This window comes from Choloepus didactylus, chromosome 3 (assembly GCF_015220235.1).
Source record: "Choloepus didactylus isolate mChoDid1 chromosome 3, mChoDid1.pri, whole genome shotgun sequence".
In the NCBI taxonomy this organism is placed as follows: domain Eukaryota; kingdom Metazoa; phylum Chordata; class Mammalia; order Pilosa; family Megalonychidae; genus Choloepus; species Choloepus didactylus.
This window is the reverse complement of record NC_051309.1, coordinates 122,956,765-122,976,726: the sequence shown is the minus strand read 5'-3', so window position 1 is coordinate 122,976,726 and position 19,962 is coordinate 122,956,765. Positions and strand designations below refer to the sequence as shown.

Sequence of the window (19,962 nt, the reverse complement as noted above, 5' to 3'; positions counted from 1 at the left end):
CGTATCTTCCCTAAACTTCTTGAATTCAGTTATTATTGGTTGTTTCAATTCCTGCATCACAGTTGAAGTGCAAGTTTGTTCCCCTGACCAGGCCATAACCTTATTTTTCTTGGTGTAGGTTGTAGTTTTCTGTTGTCTAGGCATGGTTTCCTTGGTTACCCCAGTCAGGTCTCCCCAGACCAGAATGGGCTAAGGTCCCAGAAGGAAGAAATATTCAGTATCCAGTTTCCCTGAGGGTGTGTCTTAGAAAATTGGTACACCCTCTGATGCCTCCAATCACTGTGCTTTTCTGCCCAGCAGGTGGCACCTGTTAGCCTATAATTCTTGACTGGTATAAGTTCTGAGTGAAAGGCAGGTAGTAGAGCTGGGCCCCACGCCTTTCCTCTTAGAGAAGATAGACGTCCTAGGGGGAGGTCATTAGCATTTCAGTGGTCTCTCTCTGCCTGTGCTATACCCTTGTCTGGGTCACAGAACTGGGAACTGAAAATGGCTGAGGCTTTCTCCACTGAGTCGAAAAAGGAACAGAGCTAGTCCAAGGTGACCCTCCGTCTCTCCAAGGTCAGTCATCACCCAAAGCCTCTGTCTACTTCTTGAGGATTTGTACCTCATAGTGAGCAGTTCACACTCGCTAATTAAAACCCCAGTTGGAACTCAACTGAGCTATATTCGCTTGCTGAGAGAAAGCTTCTCTCTGGCACCATGAAGCTTTGTAGCTCCGGCTGTGGGGGAGGGGTCCGCAGTTTCTACTTAAAGATTTTATGCTGTGATCTCGGGCATTCCTCCCAATTCAGGTTAGTGTATGATGAGTGGACGGTCACATTTGTCTCCTTGCAGTTATTCCAGATTATTTATTAGTTGTTTCTGGTTTTTTTTAGTTGTTCCAGGGGGACTACTTAGCTTCCACTCCTGTCTATGCCACTATCTTAGATCCTCCCTCTGATCTATTCTTAAATAACAAGTCAGTGTAGGTCACATGAAGGTACAGAACTCTAGAACTTTAAGAATCAAATAATGTTTTATGTTTTCATAGCATTTGACAGAGTTACTTTATGGACTGATATTTCTTTTTTTTTTTAATTAAATTCAGTTTTATTGAAATACATTCACACACCATACAATCATCCATGATATACAATCCACTGTCCACAGTATGATAACATAGTTATGCGTTCATCACCACAATCTATCTCTGAACATTTTCCTTACATCAGAAAGAACCAGAACAAGAATAAAAAATAAAAGTGAAAAAAGAACACCCAAATCATCCCCCATCCCACCCCATTTGTTCTTTAGTTTTTTTTTTTTCCATCATAAAGTTGTACATTTATCACCACAATCAGCACTTGAACATATCGATTACTACAAGAAAAATTGTTTTTTTTTTTAGCAAAAAGAAAAAAATGATAAAAAGAAAAATAACATGTCATACAATACAATATACTAGTAAGGACAGCAAATAACACCACTACCAAGAATCCCATATTCCTCCGCTATATCCCCCTCTCATATACATTTAGCATTGGCATATTGCCTTTGTTACATTTAATGGAGGCATATTACAATCTTACTGTTGACCATAGACTCCAGTTTGCTTTATGTTTTTTTCCTGAATACCCTCCCCTTTTCAACTCTCTACATGGTTGACATTCATTTGCTTTCCCACATACAAAAACATTTTTACCTTATATCTTTTTTTTTTATCTTCATTTTATTGAGATATATTCACACACCACGCAGTCATACAAAACAAATTGCACTTTCAATTGTTCACAGTACCATTACATAGTTGTACATTCATCACCTAAATCAATCCCTGACACCTTCAGTAGCACACACAAAAATAACAAGAATACTAATTAGAGTGAAAAACAGCAATTGAAGTAAAAAAGAACACTGGGTACCTTTGTCTGTTTGTTTCCTTCCCCTATTTTTCTACTCATCCATCCGTAAACAAGACAAAGGAGTGTGGTCCTTATGGCTTTCCCAATCCCATTGTCACCCCTCATAAGCTACATTTTTATACAACTGTCTTCAAGATTCATGGGTTCTGGATTGTAGTTTGATAGTTTCAGGTATCCACCACCAGCTACCCCAGTTCTTTAGAACCTAAAAACGGTTGTCTAAAGTGTGCGTAAGAGTGCCCACCAGAGTGACCTCTTGGCTCCTTTTGGATTCTCTCTGCCACTGAAGCTTATTTCATTTCCTTTCACATCCCCCTTTTGGTCAAGAAGATGTTCTCCGTCCCACGATGCCGGGTCTACATTCCTCCCCGGGAGTCATATTCCACGTTGCCAGGGAGATTCACTCCCCTGGGTGTCTGATCCCACGTAGGGGGGAGGGCAGTGATTTCACCTTTCAAGTTGGCTTAGCTAGAGACAGAGGGCCACATCTGAGCAACAAAGAGGCATTCGTGAGGAGGCTCTTAGGCACAATTATAGGGAGGCCTAGCCTCTCCTTTGCAGCAACCATCTTCCCAAAGGTAAAACCTATGGTAGAGGGCTCAACCCATCAAACCATCAGTCCCCTATGTCTGTGGTCATGTTAGCAACCATCGAGGTGGGGTAGGCAAATACCCCTGCATTCTCCACAGGCTCCTCAAGGGGGCACTACATCTTTTCTTCCTTGTTTTTCTTTTCTTTTTTTTTTTAACTTTCCCTTCTTTTTTAAATCAACTGTATGAAAAAAAAGTTAAAAAGAAAACAAACATACAATAAAAGAACATTTCAAAGAGACCATAACAAGGGAGTAAGAAAAAGACAACTAACCTAAGATAACTGCTTAACTTCCAACATGTTCCTACTTTACCCCAAGAAAGTTACCTAGTATAGCAACATTTCTGTGAACTTGTTCCTACTATATCCATCAGAAATTAACAGACCATAGTCATTCCTGGGCATCCCCAGAAAGTTAAATAGCTTATCTGTTCTTCTTGGATTACTGTTCACCCTTCCTTAATTGCTCTCTATTGCTAGTTCCCCTACATTCTACATTATAAACCATTTGTTTTACATTTTTCAAAGTTCACATTAGTGGTAGCATATGATATTTCTCTTTTTTGTGCCTGGCTTATTTCGCTCAGCATTATGTCTTCAAGGTTCATCCATGTTGTCATATGTTTCACGAGGTCGTTCCTTCTTACTGCCGCGTAGTATTCCATCATGTGTATATACCACATTTTCTTTATCCACTCATCTGTTGAAGGACATTTGGGTTGTTTCCATCTCTTGGCAATTGTGAATAATGCTGCTGTGAACATTGGCTTGCAGATATCTGTTCGTGTCACTGCTTTCCGACCTTCCGGGTATATACCGAGAAGTGCAATCGCTGGATCGAATGGTAACTCTATTTCTAGTTTTCTAAGGAACTGCCAGACTGACTTCCCATTGAGTTGGCTGCCTCTTTACCTTTTTGAGAAATTCCTTTGAGGTGCAGAAACTTCTAAGCTTGAGGAGTTCCCATTTATCTATTTTCTCTTTTGTTGCTTGTGCTTTGGGTGTAAAGTCTAGGAAGTGGCCTCCTAATACAAGGTCTTGAAGATGTTTTCCTACATTATCTTCTAGGAGTTTTATGGTACTTTCTTTTATATTGAGATCTTTGGTCCATTTTGAGTTAATTTTTGTGTAGGGGGTGAGGTAGGGGTCCTCTTTCATTCTTTTGGATATGGATATCCAACTCTCCCAGCCCCATTTGTTGAAAAGACCGTTATGGCTCAGTTCGGTGACTTTGGGGGCCTTATCAAAGATCAGTCGGCCATAGATCTGAGGGTCTATCTCTGAATTCTCAATTCGATTCCATTGATCTATATGTCTATCTTTGTGCGAGTACCATGCTGTTTTGGCAACTGTGGCTTTATAATAAGCTTCAAAGTCAGGGAGTGTAAGTCCTCCCACTTCGTTTTTCTTTTTTAGAGTGTCTTTAGCAATTCGAGGCATCTGCCCTTTCCAAATAAATTTGATAACTAGCTTTTCCAAGTCTGCAAAGTAGGTTGTTGGAATTTTGATTGGGATTGCATTGAATCTGTAGATGAGTTTGGGTAGAATTGACATCTTAATGACATTTAGCCTTCCTATCCATGAACATGGAATGTTTTTCCATCTTTTAAGGTCCCCTTCTATTTCTTTTAGTAGAGTTATGTAGTTTTCTTTGTATAGGTCTTTTACATCTTTGGTTAAGTTTATTCCTAGGTACTTGATTTTTTTAGTTGCTATAGAAAATGGTATCTTTTTGTTGAGTGTCTCTTCAGTTTGTTCATTTCTAGCATATAGAAACATTACTGACTTATGTGCATTAATCTTGTATCCCGCTACTTTGCTAAATTTGTTTATTAGCTCTAGTAGCTGTATCGTCGATTTCTCAGGGTTTTCTAGATATAAGATCATATCATCTGTAAACAATGACAGTTTTACTTCTTCTTTTCCAATTTGGATGCCTTTTATTTCTTTGTCTTGCCGGATTGCCCTGGTTAGCACTTCCAGCACAATGTTGAATAACAGTGGTGACAGCGGGCATCCTTGTCTTGTTCCTGATCTTAGAGGGAAGGCTTTCAGTCTCTCACCATTGAGTACTATGCTGGCTGTGGGTTTTTCATATATGCTCTTTATCATGTTGAGGAAGTTTCCTTCAATTCCTACCTTTTGAAGTGTTTTTATCAAAAAGGGATGTTGGATTTTGTCAAATGCTTTTTCAGCATCTATTGAGATGATCAATTGATTTTTCCCTTTCGAGTTTTTAATGTGTTGTAATACATTGATTGTTTTTCTTATGTTGAACCATCCTTGCATGCCTGGAATGAACCCCACTTGGTCATGGAGTATGATATTTTTAATGTGTCTTTGGATTCGATTTGCAAGTATTTTGTTGAGGATTTTTGCATCTATATTCATTAGGGAGATTGGCCGGTAGTTTTCCTTTTTTGAAGCATCTTTGCCTGGTTTTGGTATTAGATTGATGTTAGCTTCATAAAATGAGTTAGGTAGTGTTCCATTTTCTTCAATGTTTTGAAAGAGTTTGAGTAAGATTGGTGTCAGTTCTTTCTGGAAAATTTGGTAGAATTCCCCTGTGAAGCCATCTGGCCCTGGGCATTTATTTGTGGGAAGATTTTTGATGACTGATTGGATCTCTTTGCTTGTGATGGGTTGGTTGAGGTCTTCTGTTTCTTCTCTGGTCAGTCTAGGTTGTTCATATGTTTCCAGGAAATTGTCCATTTCTTCTACATTGTCCAGTTTGTTGCCATACAGTTGTTCATAATATCCTCTTATAATTTTTTTAATTTCTTCAGGATCTGCAGTTATGTCACCTTTTTCATTCATTATTTTGTTTATATGGGTCTTCTCTCTTTTTGATTTTGTCAGTCTAGCTAGGGGCTTGTCAATCTTGTTGATCTTCTCAAAGAACCAACTTTTGGTGATATTTATCCTCTATTGTTTTTTTGTTCTCTATGTCATTTATTTCTGCTTTAATCCTTGTTATTTCTTTTCTTGTACTTGGTTTAGGATTGGTTTGCTGTTCATTTTCTAGCTTCTTCAGTTGATCCATTAGTTCTTTGATTTTGGCTCTTTCTTCCTTTTTAATATATGCGTTTAGTGCTATAAATTTCCCCCTTAGCACTGCTTTTGCTGCATCCCATAGGTTTTGGTATGTTGTGTTCTCATTTTCATTCGTCTCTATATATTTAGCAATTTCTCTTGCTATTTCTTCTTTAACCCACTGATTGTTTAGGAGTGTGTTGTTTAACCTCCAGGTATTTGTGAATTTTCTAAGTCTCTGATGGTTATTGACTTCTAATTGTATTCCATTGTGGTCAGAGAATGTGCTTTGAATAATTTCAATCTTTTTAAATTTATTGAGGCTTGTTTTATGTCCCAGCATATGATCTATTTTGGAGAAAATTCCGTGAGCACTAGAAAAGTATGTGTATCCTGGTGATTTGGGATGTAATGTCCTGTATATGTCTGTTAAATCTAATTCATTTATCAGATTGTTTAGGTTTTCAATTTCCTTATTGGTCTTCTGTCTGGTTGATCTATCTATAGGAGAGAGTGATGTGTTGAAGTCTCCCACAATTATTGTGGAAACATCAATTGCTTCCTTTAGTTTTGCCAGTGTTTCTCTCATGTATTTTGTGGCACCTTGATTGGGTGCATAGACATTTACGATTGTTATTTCTTCTTGCTGAATTGCCCCTTTTATTAGTATGTAGTGGCCTTCTTTGTCTCTCAAAACATCCCTGCATTTGAAGTCTATTTTATCTGAGATTAATATTGCTACACCTGCTTTCTTTTGGCTGTAGCTTGCATGAAATATTTTTTTCCATCCTTTCACTTTCAGTTTCTTTGTGTCCCTGTGTCTAAGATGAGTCTCTTGTATGCAACATATTGATGGTTCATTTTTTTTGATCCATTCTGCGAATCTATATCTTTTAATTGGGGAGTTTAATCCATTTACATTCAACGTTAAAACCGTGAAGGCATTTCTTGAATCGGCCATCTTATCCTTTGGTTTATGTTTGCCATATTTTTCCCTCTCTCTATTAATATCCTTTAATGTACCCATACCGAATCTCTTTAGTACTGAACCTTTCTCCAAGTCTCTCTGTCCTGTCTTTGTTTCTCTGTCTGTAGGGCTCCCTTTAGTATCTCCAGTAGGGCAGTTCTCTTGTTAGCAAATTGTCTCAGCATTTGTTTGTCTGTGAAAAATTTAAGCTCTCCCTCAAATTTGAAGGAGAGCTTTGCTGGATAAAGTATTCTTGGCTGGAAATTCCTCTCACTCAGAATTTTAAATATATCATGCCACTGCCTTCTTGCCTCCATGGTGGCTGCTGAGTAGTCACTACTTAGTCTTATGCTGTTTCCTTTGTATGTGGTGAATTGCTTTTCTCTTGCTGCTTTCAGAACTTGCTCCTTCTCTTCTGTGTTTGACAGTGTGATCAGTATATGTCTCGGAGTGGGTTTTTTTGGATTTATTCTATTTGGAGTTCGCTGAGCATTTATGATTTGTGTATTTATGTTGTTTAGAAGATTTGGGAAGTTTTCCCCAACAATTTCTTTGAATACTCTTCCTAGACCTTTACCCTTTTCTTCCCCTTCTGGGATACCAATGAGTCTTATATTCGGACGTTTCATATTATCTATCAAATCCCTGAGGTCCATTTCGAGTTTTCAATTTTTTTCCCCATTCTTTCTTTTATGCTTTCATTTCCCATTCTGTCATCTTCGAGGTCACTGGTTCGTTGTTCAACTTCCTCTAGTCTTGTACTATGAGTGTCCAGAATCTTTCTAATTTGGTCAACAGTTTCTTTAATTTCCATAAGATCATCCATTTTTTTATTTAGTCTTGCAATGTCTTCTTTATGCTCTTCTAGGGTCTTCTTGATTTCCTTCATATCCCGTACTATGGTCTCATTGTTCATCTTTAGTTCTTTGAGTAGCTGCTCTAGGTGCTGTGTCTCTTCTGGTCTTTTGATTTGGGTGCTTGGGCTTGGGTTATCCATATCGTCTGGTTTTTTCATATGCTTTATAATTTTCTGTTGTTTTTGGCCTTGTGGCATTTGCTGAACTTGATAGGGTTCTTTTAGGGTTTGTAGACCTATTGAAGTCCTTATCTCTAATTTATCAGATCTACAGCTTCGTGGAGTACACTTTCTCTAACTAACCAGCAGGTGGCGTCAACGAGCCACCTGTTCTCCACAAGCCAGTTCTCCCCTGCTTAGCCTTTTTGGTGAGTGGGGGAGTGAGTCTTGTGGGGCCCAATTGGTGTACCAAGCTTGCGTGTGTAGTTGGTGTTGCCTGCCCTGTATGTGGGGCGTGTTTCTGGGCAGTCGGGGAGAGGGGGTGGCCCTAACAATCAAATCTCCCTGATGATCCTAGAGTTTTAAAGCTGCTGCAATAGTCTAATCCTTCAGTTCAGTCCTGCCACAGTTTGTCTCTGCCACTGACCCACAAGTCTTTGGTAGTGGCGTATGGCTCCTGAGACTTGCAAGTGGGCCCCTCTTCCAGGCTGTGCACCCCGGGTCCTCTGTTGAGGGATGACTGTGCTATGTCACAGGTGAGTGCCGTCCCCCCAGGGCAGTTCTGGGCTGCTGGGCTGTGTAGGGAGGCTCCCAGTCTGCTCAAATGATGGCTGAATGGGGCTTTGTTAATTCACACTGCTCCAGCTTCCCAGCTCTGGGACATTCAGCTGAGGTTGCAGGGAAGGTTAATGTACACGCCCAGTTTTGTGGTGTGTGCCTGTTATTTGAAGCACTTCCGTCACACTGGGTTGTCTGGGGCAGCTCTGGGCTATGGGGCTGGCGATGGGCAGGACTGTTTCCTGTCCACCAGGATGGTGGCTGTGAGCGGACACCCCGCTTTTCTTGGGAAGTTGTGTTGTTTAGTGAATTTTCTCAGCCACTGGATTATTGCCTTTTGTCTCAGAGCTCTCTTAGTCCTGCTCTTGACTTGACGTGCCCAAATTGAAAGTCTTTGAAGCTTTCTGTATTGGGCTTCTTAGAGTAATTGTTTTAGAAAAAGAAAAAAGGATTTAAAAAAAAAAAAAAAAACGGCCCTCCTCAGAGATCTAATGGGTTATTGAAATGCTAATAGACAAAGCAACCAGGGCCATTAAGGAAAGTTCCACAGGGCAGAGAGATCAGCTTTGCTTCAGGATTTGCATATGCGCCTCAAGGCCTGAACTCCGCCCTTCCCCTTTCTGTGTTCACCAGAACTCCAAAAATCCTCTGCTTTTATTTTGGAGTTTTTCGTGTTGTTTTTTTTCTATGCCTGTCTCCTCTCTGCTGGGCTGGCTGCTCTCAGAGTCTCTGGTGTCTGGTCTCAGTCTATGTATGGTTGGAGTTTGAATCAGTAGAATGAGTTTCCGATAAGAGCAGCCACTGCAGTTCTCCCTTCTCCTTCCCGGAGCTGACAGCCCCTCCTCCCACGGGACTGAGCCTGGCAGGGAGGGGCGCGGGTCCCCTGGCCGCAAAAACTTACAGATTTCGCTGATCTCAGCAGTTCCACGTTTTCATGAGTGTTGTATGAAGTATGCCCAAAGACAGATTGCTCTGTGGTGTCCAGTCCACGCAGTTCCTGGCTTTTTACCTACTTTCCTGGAGGAGTAACTAAAACTTACAGCTCAGCAGTCTGCCATCTTGCCCCACCCTCCTCTACAATCTAATTTTAAGGTGTTTTTCTCACCCCAAAAAGAAACCCTATACCCATTAGCAGTTACTAACCAACTCTCCTTCCCACCCCAGGCAACCGCTAATGTACTTAACTGTCTGTGTCTATAGATTTGCTTTTGGACATTTCCTATGAATGGAATCACAATAAGTGGTCTTTTTGTGAATGACGTCTTTCATTTAATATAATGTTTTCAAGGGTCACCCATATCGAAGCATGTATCAATACTTCATTCCTTTTAGTTGCTGAATAACATTCCACTGTATGGGTATATCATATTTTATTTATCCAGCCATCAGTTGCTGGACATTTTGGTCATTTCCACTTTTGGCTGTTATGTATAACACTGCTATGAACAGTACATGTACAGGTTTTTGTGTGGACATGTATTTTCATTTCTCTTGGGTATATGCCTAGGAGTGGAATTGTTGGGTCCTATGGTAACTATATTTAACTATTTGTGGAACTGCCAAATTGTTCCAAAATGGTGGAAACAGCAGTATTTAAGGAGTTAGTGGAGAAATTGCCATGAAAAATGGTTAGAGACATAAGGGGAAACCCAGAAACATGTTAGTCACCTTTGCTACCTTTTTCTTCCTTACCTCTAACATTCAGTCAGTCAGTATGTCTTATTCATTATACCTCATAAACAATTGTCTTATTCCCAATACTGATGCCTTATTTCAAGCGCTTATCATCTCCTCAGTTCTCTTCACTGCCATTACAATCATCTCTTACCCAATCTTCCTGTCTCTGTTTTGACCTCCCTTCTAATGCATTCCAATTCTTTTTTCTTCCTAATTCTATTTCAGTATCCTTGTGGTAGGTATTAAGTTCTTGAATTTCTAATGTGTATGTCTTTGCTGACTTGGACAGACTAAATAGGTACTTGTGAACATTTGAAATAGGTACACTGTCAAATCCAAGTTAAACAAATAAGTAATCCTTTTATTATAGGGTTTACTTATATAACAATTTTAATGCAATTTTATTGAAATATATTAATAAACCATGCAGTCCATCCGAAGTATACAATTAATGGCTCACAGTATCATCACGTAGTTGCTCATTCATCACCATGATCAATTTTAGAACATTTTCATTACTCCAGAAAAAGAAATAAAAAGAAAAAGAAAATCCCAAACATCCCATACCCCTTATCTTCTCCTATTATTGACCCCTAGTATTGGTGTGGTACATGTGTTACTGTTGATGAAAGAAAAATAAGATATTACTGTTAACTATGGTCCATAATTTGCAATAGGTGTATTTTCCCCCATATACCCTTCTATTATTAACTCCTTGTAGTAGTGTCATACATTTGTTCTAGTTCATGAAAGAACCTTTTAATGTTTGTACAATTAATCAGTCATTTTCCACCACAAGATTCACTGTGTTATACAGTTCCATGTTTTAACTTCCAGCTTTCCTTCTGGTGTCATTCATGACTCTAAATTTCCTCTTTCCACCACATTCATCCACAATTCAGCACTGTTAATTATACTCACAGTAACGTGCTCCTGTCACTTCTATCCATTTCCAAACATTTAAATTCTACATAGTTAAAAATTCTGCACATATTAAGCAACCGCTCCCCATTTTCTATCCTTATTCTATATCCTGGTAACCTATATACTCGATTTTATGTTTATGAGTTTACATATTATCATTAGTTTATATTAGTGAAATCATACAATATTTGTCCTTTTGTGTCTGACTTATTGCACTCAGCCTAATGTCCTCAAGATTCATCCATGTTGTCGCCTGCTTCAGGACTTTATTCCTTTTACTGCTGAATAATATTCCATTGTATATATATACCGTTTATCATTGATGGACACTTGGGTTGTTTCCATCTTTTGGCAATTGTGAATAATGTTGCTGTGAGCATTGGTGTGCAAATGTCTGTTTGCATCCCTGCTTTCAGATCTCCTAGGTATGTATAGAGTAGCGGGATTGCTGGGTCATAAGGCAACTCTGTACTTACCTCCCAGAGGAACTGCCAAACTATCCTCCACACCGGCTATCCCATTTTACATTTCTACCAGCAGTGAAAAAGTGTTAGTATTTCTCCACATCTCTGACGCTTGTAGTTTCCTGTTTGTTTAATAGCGGCCATTCTAGTAGGTATGAAATGATATCCCATTGTGGTTTTGATTTGCATTTCCCTAATAGCTAGTGAGCATCTTTTTATGTACTTTTTAGTCATTTGTATTTCCTTTTTGGAAAATTGTCTAATCATGTCTTTGGCCCATTTTTTAATTGGGTTGTTTGTCTTTTTATTGTTAAGTTGTAGGATTTCTTTATATATTCTGGATATCAAACTCTTTTCAGATATGTGGTTTCCAAATATTTTTTCCCATTGAGTCGGTTGCCTTTTCACCCTTTTGACAAAGTCCTTTGGAGCACAGAAGTAGTCAGTTTTGAGGAGGTTCCATTTATCTGTTTTTCTTTTTTGCTTGTGCTTGGGTAGAAGGTCTAAGAAACTACTGCCTACCACTAGATCTTGAAGATGTTTCCCTACAATTTCTACTAGGAGTTTTATGGTATTGGTTTTTATATTTAGGTCTTTGATCCATTTTGAGTTAAGTTTGTCGAGGGTGTGAGATAGAGGTCCTCTTTCATTCTTTTGGAGATGGATATCTAGTTCTCCCAGGACCATTTGTTGAAGAGACTATTCTGTCCCAGTTGAGTAGACTTGGGAGCCTTGTCAAAAATCAATTGACCATAGATCTGTGAGCCTGTTTCTGAACCCTCAATTCGATTCCAGTGATTGATATGTCTATCTTTATGCCTGTACCATGCCGTTTTGACCATTGTGGCTTTATAATATGCCTTGAAGTCAGGAAGTGTGAGTGCTCCACTCATTCTTCTTTTTCAAGATGTTTTTGGTTATTTGAGACCCATTATTGTTCCAAATAAATTTGATAATTAGCTTTTCCATTTCTGCAAAGTAGGCTGTTGGAATTTTGATTGGAATTGCATTGAATCTGTAGATCAATTTGGGTAGAATTGACATCCTAATGACATTTTGCTTTCCCATTCATGAACACAGAATGACTTTCTATTTTTTTAGGTCTTCTTTGATTTCTTTTAGCAATGTTTTGTAGTTTTCTGTGACAGGTCCTTTACATCCTTGGTTAAGTTTGTTTCTAGATACTTGATTCTTTTCTTTGCTATTGTAAATGGAATTTTTTTCTAGATTATCTCCTTGGATAACACATTACTAGTGTATAGAAACACCACTGATTTGTGTGTGCGTGTGTATGTGTTGTTTCTGCCTTTTATTTTTTTTTAAATTCAGTTTTATTGAGATATACGCACATACCATACTGTTATCCATGGCGTACAATCAGCTGTTCACAGTACCATCTTATAGTTGTGCATTCATCACCCCAATCTATTTTTGAACATTTTCCTTACACCAGAAAGAATAAGAATAAAAAATAAAAATAAAAAAAGAACACCCAAATCACCCCCCCATCCCACCCTATTTTTCATTTAGGTTTTGTCCCCATTTTTCTACTCATCCATCCATACACTGGATAAAGGGAGTGCAATCTACAGGGTTTCCACAAACACACTGTCACCCCTTGTAAGCTATATTGTTATACAGTCCTCTTCAAGAGTCAAGGCTACTAGGTGGAGTTTGGTAGTTTCAGGTATTTACTTCTAGCTATTCCAATATATTAAAACCTAAAAAGTGTTATCTATATAGTGCATAAGAATGTCCACCAAAGTGACCTCTCAACTCCATTTGAAGTCTCTCAGCCACTGAAACTTTATTTCATTTCATTTCACATCCCCCTTTTGGTCAAGAAGATGTTGTCAATCCCACGATGCTGGGTTCAGATTCATCTCCGGGAGTCATATCCTGTGTTGCCAGGGATATTTACACCCCTGGGAGTCAGGTCTCATGTAGGGTGGAGGGCAGTGAGATTACCTGGCAAGGACACCACTGATTTTTGCATATTGATTTTATATCCTGCCACTTTGCTGAACTCGTTTATTAGCTCAAGTAACTATGCTGTGGTCTTTTGGGGGATGTTCTAAATATAGGACCATGTCATCTGCAAATAGTGAAAATTTTACTTCTTCCTTTCCAATTTGGATGCCTTCTGTTTCTTTTTCTTGCCTAATTACTCAAGGTAGAACTTCTGGCACAATGTTGAATAGCAGTAGTGACAGTGGGCCTCCTTGTCTTGTTTCGAGTCTTAGAGAGAAAGCTTTCAGTTTCTCACCATTGTGTATGATGTTAGCTGTGGGTCTTTTATATATTGCCCTTTATCATGTTGAGGAAGTTTCCTTCAATTCCTGTCTTTTGAAGTGTTTTTATCAAGAAAGGATGCTGAATTTTGTCAAATGCCTTTTCTGCATCAATTAAAATGGTCTGTGGTTTTTTCCTTTTGATTTGTTAATGTGTTGTATTATATTAATTGATTTTCTTGTGTTGAACTACCTTTGCGTCCTGGAATAAAAACTATTTGATCATGGTGTATAATTCTTTTGATGTGCTGTTGGATTTGATTTGCAAGTATTTTGTTGAAGATTTTTGCATCGATATTCATTAGAGAGATAGGTCTGTTTCTTTTCTTGTTGTGTCTTTATGAAGCTTTGGTATTAAGGTGATGTTGGTTTCATATGAGTTAGGTAGCTTTCCCTCTTCAAACTCTTTTGGAAGAGTTTGAGCAGGATAGATATTAATTCTTCTTGGAATTCTTGGTGAAATTCAACTGTGAAGCCATCTGGTGTTGGGCTTTTCTTTGTTAGGAGGTTTGTGTTGACCAATTCAATCTCTTTACTTATGATTGTTTTGTTGAGGTCTTCTGTTTCTTCTCACGGCAGTGTAGGTTGTTCGTGTTTCTAGGAAGTTGTCCATTTCATCTAAGTTGTCTAGTGTGTTGGCATACAGTTTTTAATAATATCCTTTTTTTTTTTTTAATTCAGTTTTATTGAAATATATTCACAAACCATACAGTCATCCATGGTATACAATCAACTGTTCACAGTATGATCATATAGTTATGCGTTCATCGCCACAATCTATTTCTGAACATTTTCCTTACATCAGAAAGAATCAGAATAAGAATCAAAAATAAAAGTGAAAAGAGAATACCCAAACCATCCCCCCATCCCACCCTATTTGTCGTTTAGTTTTTACTCCCATTTTTCTACTGATTTTTTTTCAATTTTTTAACTTTGTTTATCAAAAAATTAAAAACAAACAGGCAAACAACAACCAAAAAAACCCCACAACATTTCAAACAAAGCAATGGATTAAGGAAAACAAATAACCTAAAATAACTACTTTGCTTCCAATATGTTCCTGCCATACCCCAAGAAAATTAATAAACCATGTCCAAACAAACAGACAAGTAAGAAAAACAAATAATCTAAAATAACTACATTGCTTCCAACATGTTCCTACCATACCCCAAGAAAATTAACAACCCCTAAGAAAACAAAGGAATAAGAGAAAAAAAAAAACCTAAAATAACTCTATTGCTTCCAACATGATCTTACTATATCCAAGAAAGTTTACAAACCATAATCATTCCTGAGCATTCCCATAACATTGAGATTACCCTCCATAGTTTATCTGTTCTTATTAGATTATCATTCCCCCTCCACTAATTGGTATCTCTAGGTCCCCTACATTCTACAGTATAAAACATTGTACATTTTTCACAGAATTCACATTAGTGGTAACATACAATATCTCTCTTTTTGTGCCTGGCTTATTTTGCTCAGTGTTATGTCTTTTTTTTTTTTTTTTTTTTTAAATCTTCATTTTATTGAGATATATTCATATACCACGCAGTCATACAAAAGAAATCGTACTTTCGATTGTTCACAGTACCATTACATAGTTGTACACTCATCACCCAAATCAATCCCTGACACCTTCATTAGCACACACACAAGAATAACAAGAATAATAATTAGAGTGAAAAAGAGCAATTGAAGTAAAAAAGAACACTGGGTACCTTTGTCTGTTTGTTTCCTTCCCCTATTTCTCTACTCATCCATCCATAAACTAGACAAAGTGGAGTGTGGTCCTTATGGCTTTCCCAATCCCCTTGTCACCCCTCATAAGCTACATTTTTATACAACTGTCTTCGAGATTCATGGGTTCTGGGTTGTAGTTTGATAGTTTCAGGTATCCACCACCAGCTACCCCAATTCTTTAGAACGTAAAAAGGGTTGTCTAAAGTGTGCGTAAGAGTGCCCACCAGAGTGACCTCTCGGCTCCTTTTGGATTCTCTCTGCCACTGAAGCTTATTTCATTTCGTTTCACATCCCCCTTTTGGTCAAGAAGATGTTCTCCGTCCCACGATGCCAGGTCTACATTCCTCCCCGGGAGTCATATTCCACGTTGCCAGGGAGATTCACTCCCCTGGGTGTCTGATCCCACATAGGGGGGAGGGCAGTGATTTCACCTTTCAAGTTGGCTTAGCTAGAGAGACAGGGCCACATCTGAGCAACAAAGAGGCATTCGGGAGGAGGCTCATAGGCACAACCATAGAGAGGCCTAGCCTCTCCTTTGCAGCAACCGTCTTCCCAAGGGTAAAACCTGTGGTAGAGTGCTCAACCCATCAAACCACCAGTCCCCTATGTCTGTGGTCATGTTAGCAACCATGGAGGTGGGGTAGGCCAATACCCCTGCATTCTCCACAGGCTCCTCAAGGGGGCACTGCATCTTTTTTTTTCCTTGTTTTTTTTTTTTTTTTTACTTTCCCTTCTTTTTTAAATCAACTGTATGAAAAAAAAGTTAAAAAGAAAACAAACATACAATAAAAGAACATTTTAAAGAGACCATAACAAAGGAGTAAGAAAAAGACAACTAACCTAAGATAACTGCTTAACTTCCAACATGTTCCTACTTTACCCCAAGAAAGTTACCTAATATAGCAACATTTCTGTGAACTTGCTCCTACTATATCCATCAGAAATTAACAGACCATAGTCATTCCTGGGCATCCCCAGAACATTAAATAGCTTATCTGTTCTTCTTGGATTATTGTTCCCCCTTCCTTAATTGCTCTCTATTGCTAGTTCCCCTACATTCTACATTATAAGCCATTTGTTTTATATTTTTCAAAGTTCACATTAGTGGTAGCATATAATATTTCTCTTTTTGTGCCTGGCTTATTTCGCTTAGCATTATGTCTTCAAGGTTCATCCATGTTGTCATATGTTTCACGAGATCGTTCCTTCTTACTGCCACGTAGTATTCCATCGTGTGTATATACCACATTTTATTTATCCACTCATCTGTTGAAGGACATATGGGTTGTTTCCATCTCTTGGCAATTGTGAATAATGCTGCTATGAACATTGGCGTGCAGATATCTGTTCGTGTCACTGCTCTCCGATCTTCCGGGTATATACCGAGAAGTGCAATCGCTGGGTCGAATGGTAACTCTATATCTAGTTTTCTAAGGAACTGCCAGACTGACTTCCAGAGTGGCTGAACCATTATACAGTCCCACCAACAATGAATAAGAGTTCCAATTTCTCCATCCCCTCCAGCATTTGTAGTTTCCTGTTTGTTTAATGGCAGCCATTCTAACCGGTGTTAGATGGTATCTCATTGTGGTCTTAATTTGCATCTCTCTAATAGCTAGTGAAGCTGAACATTTTTTCATGTGTTTCTTGGCCATTTGTATTTCCTCTTCAGAGATCTGTCTTTTCATATCTTTTGCCCATTTTATAATTGGGCCGACTGTACTATTGTCATTGAGTTGTAGGATTTCTTTATATATGCAAGATATCAGTCTTTTGTCAGATACATGGTTTCCAAAAATTTTTTCCCATTGAGTTGGCTGCCTCTTTACCTTTTTGAGAAATTCCTTTGAGGTGCAGAAACTTCTAAGCTTGAGGAGTTCCCATTTATCTATTTTCTCTTTTGTTGCTTGTGCTTTGGGTGTTAAGTCTAGGAAGTGGCCGCCTAATACAAGGTCTTGAAGATGTTTTCCTACATTATCTTCTAGGAGTTTTATGGTGCTTTCTTTTATATTGAGATCTTTGGTCCATTTTGAGTTAATTTTTGTGTAGGGGGTGAGGTAGGGGTCCTCTTTCATTCTTTTGGATATGGATATCCAACTCTCCCAGCCCCATTTGTTGAAAAGACCATTATGACTCAGTTCAGTGACTTTGGGGGCCTTATCAAAGATCAGTCGGCCATAGATCTGAGGGTCTATCTCCGAATTCTCAATTTGATTCCATTGATCTATATGTCTATCTTTGTGCCAGTACCATGCTGTTTTGGCAACTGTGGCTTTATAATAAGCTTCAAAGTCAGGGAGTGTAAGTCCTCCCACTTCGTTTTTCTTTTTTAGAGTGTCTTTAGCAATTCGAGGCATCTGCCCTTTCCAAATAAATTTGATAACTAGCTTTTCCAAGTCTGCAAAGTAGGTTGTTGGAATTTTGATTGGGATTGCATTGAATCTGTAGATGAGTTTGGGTAGAATTGACATCTTAATGACATTTAGCCTTCCTATCCATGAACATGGAATATTTTTCCATCTTTTAAGGTCCCCTTCTATTTCTTTTAGTAGAGTTATGTAGTTTTCTTTGTATAGGTCTTTTAGATGTTTGGTTAAGTTGATTCCTAGGTACTTGATTTTTTTAGTTGCTATTGAAAATGGTATCTTTTTCTTGAGTGTCTCTTCAGTTTGTTCATTTCTAGCATATAGAAACATTACTGACTTATGTGCATTAACCTTGTATCCCGCTACTTTGCTAAATTTGTTTATTAGCTCTAGTAGCTGTATCGTCGATTTCTCAAGGTTTTCTAGATATAAGATCTTATCATCTGCAAACAATGACAGTTTTACTTCTTCTTTTCCAATTTGGATGCCTTTTATTTCTTTGTCTTGCCGGATTGCCCTGGTTAGCACTTCCAGCACAATGTTGAATAACAGTGGTGACAGCGGGCATCCTTGTCTTGTTCCTGATCTTAGAGGGAAGGCTTTCAGTCTCTCACCATTGAGTACTATGCTGGCTGTGGGTTTTTCATATATGCTCTTTATCATGTTGAGGAAGTTTCCTTCAATTCCTACCTTTTGAAGTGTTTTTATCAAAAAGGGATGTTGTATATACATCTGCTGTCTGGTCTCCGTCTATCTATGGTTGGAGTTTGGATCAGCAGAATGAGTTTCCGATAAGGGCTGCCACTGCAGTTCTCCCTTCTCCTTCCCGGAGCTGACAGCCCCTCCTCCCACGGGACTGAGCCTGGCAGGGAGGGGTGCGGGTCCCCTGGCCGCAAAAACTTACAGATTTCGCTGATCTCAGCAGTTCCACGTTTTCATGAGTGTTGTATGAAGTATGCCCAAAGACAGATTGCTCTGTGGTGTCCAGTCCACGCAGTTCCTGGCTTTCTACCTACTTTCCTGGAGGAGTAACTAAAACATACAGCTCACCAGTCTGCCGTCTTGCCCCCTTCTCTCCTTCAATTTTGAAGGAGAGCTTTGCTGGATAGAGAAATCTTTGCTGGCAATTTTTCTCTTTCAGTGTCTTAAATATATCATACCACTGTCTTCTCACCTCCATGGTGTCTCATGGGAAATCATCACTTTAGTCATATTTAACTTCCCTTGTATGTGGTGAATCACTTCTTGCTGCTGTCAGAATTTTCTCCTTCTCTTTGGCATTTGACAGTCTGATTAGTATGTATCCTGGAGTGGGTCTTTCAGATTTATTCTGTTTGAAATAATTGGGTTTCTTCAACTTGCATATTTATGTCTTTTGTAAGAGTTGTAGAATTTTCAGCCATTATTTTCTCAAATATTCTTCCTGGCCCTTTTCCCTTCTCTTCTCCTTCAGGACACCCATAATGTGTATGTTTGTACATTTGTGTTGTCAGTCATTTCTCTGTGACCCTACTCAATTTTTTCCATTTTCTTTCTCTATTTGTTCTTTTGTCTGTTTGAATTCAGTTGCTTTGTGTTCTAGCTCACTGATCCTTTCTTCTGCCTCTTCAAATCTGCTGTAGTTTCATGTACAGTGTCTTTCATTTCCATAATGCCTGTTGTTTTTCTATGTATTTTTTTTATGTTTTAAATATATTAAAATGCAACATAATACAAATGCATGGCCAGTATTAAAAAGGATACAAATTTTTCAAGGAATGAATTTTTATAAACAAGTTTATAATCCACAGCGAAAGGGACAGTATCATCTTGATACATGAAGGTTTTGTTAAATGCAATTTTAAAATTTTTACATCAGGAATGCTTAAGATTAAATTCTTTCAAATGTTCAAACAGAAAAGCAACCTGTACAATTTCCATAATAAAATGTGTACTTCTACACATATCCTGGAATTTTTTAAAGTGCTAAACTTTTAAAAATTTCAGTGACAGAAACAGCACTTCATGAATCTTTTCCCCCAAAATAGTAGACTTTCAGTACCATTTTATCTGATTATGCATTGAAAAAGGGATTTATGCTAATACTGCTTTTATGTAAAATATACATCTGAAGACATTTAACTTCCTGAGTGAGTTCAATCATACATCAAACATGATTTAATGAAAAATTTCTAAAATTTTAGAATGAAACAATAATATATGTAAACTTACACTAATACATTCAATTAGGGTAAAACTCAAAAGAATGTGTCATAGAACATGTACTTAAATTCTCTAAGAGGTTAAATAATATGATTTATCCCCAAACTCTATTAACTAATTAGCTTTCTCAAATATAATGTTAGTAAAATGAATCACTGTAGTTGTTTTCTAATTTATTAATAAAATACTGATAGCCATTTCAGACTACCAACTTGGATGTTTTCTATTTT

The 19,962-nt window shown here is 38.2% G+C and overlaps 1 protein-coding gene across 1 annotated transcript in view; it reads left to right on the top strand.

Annotated features, from left to right (window-relative positions):
- Positions 1-19,962, top strand: part of ZGRF1 (zinc finger GRF-type containing 1) — a 139,689-nt gene that overhangs the window by 9,217 nt on the left and 110,510 nt on the right. The window lies entirely within an intron of this gene.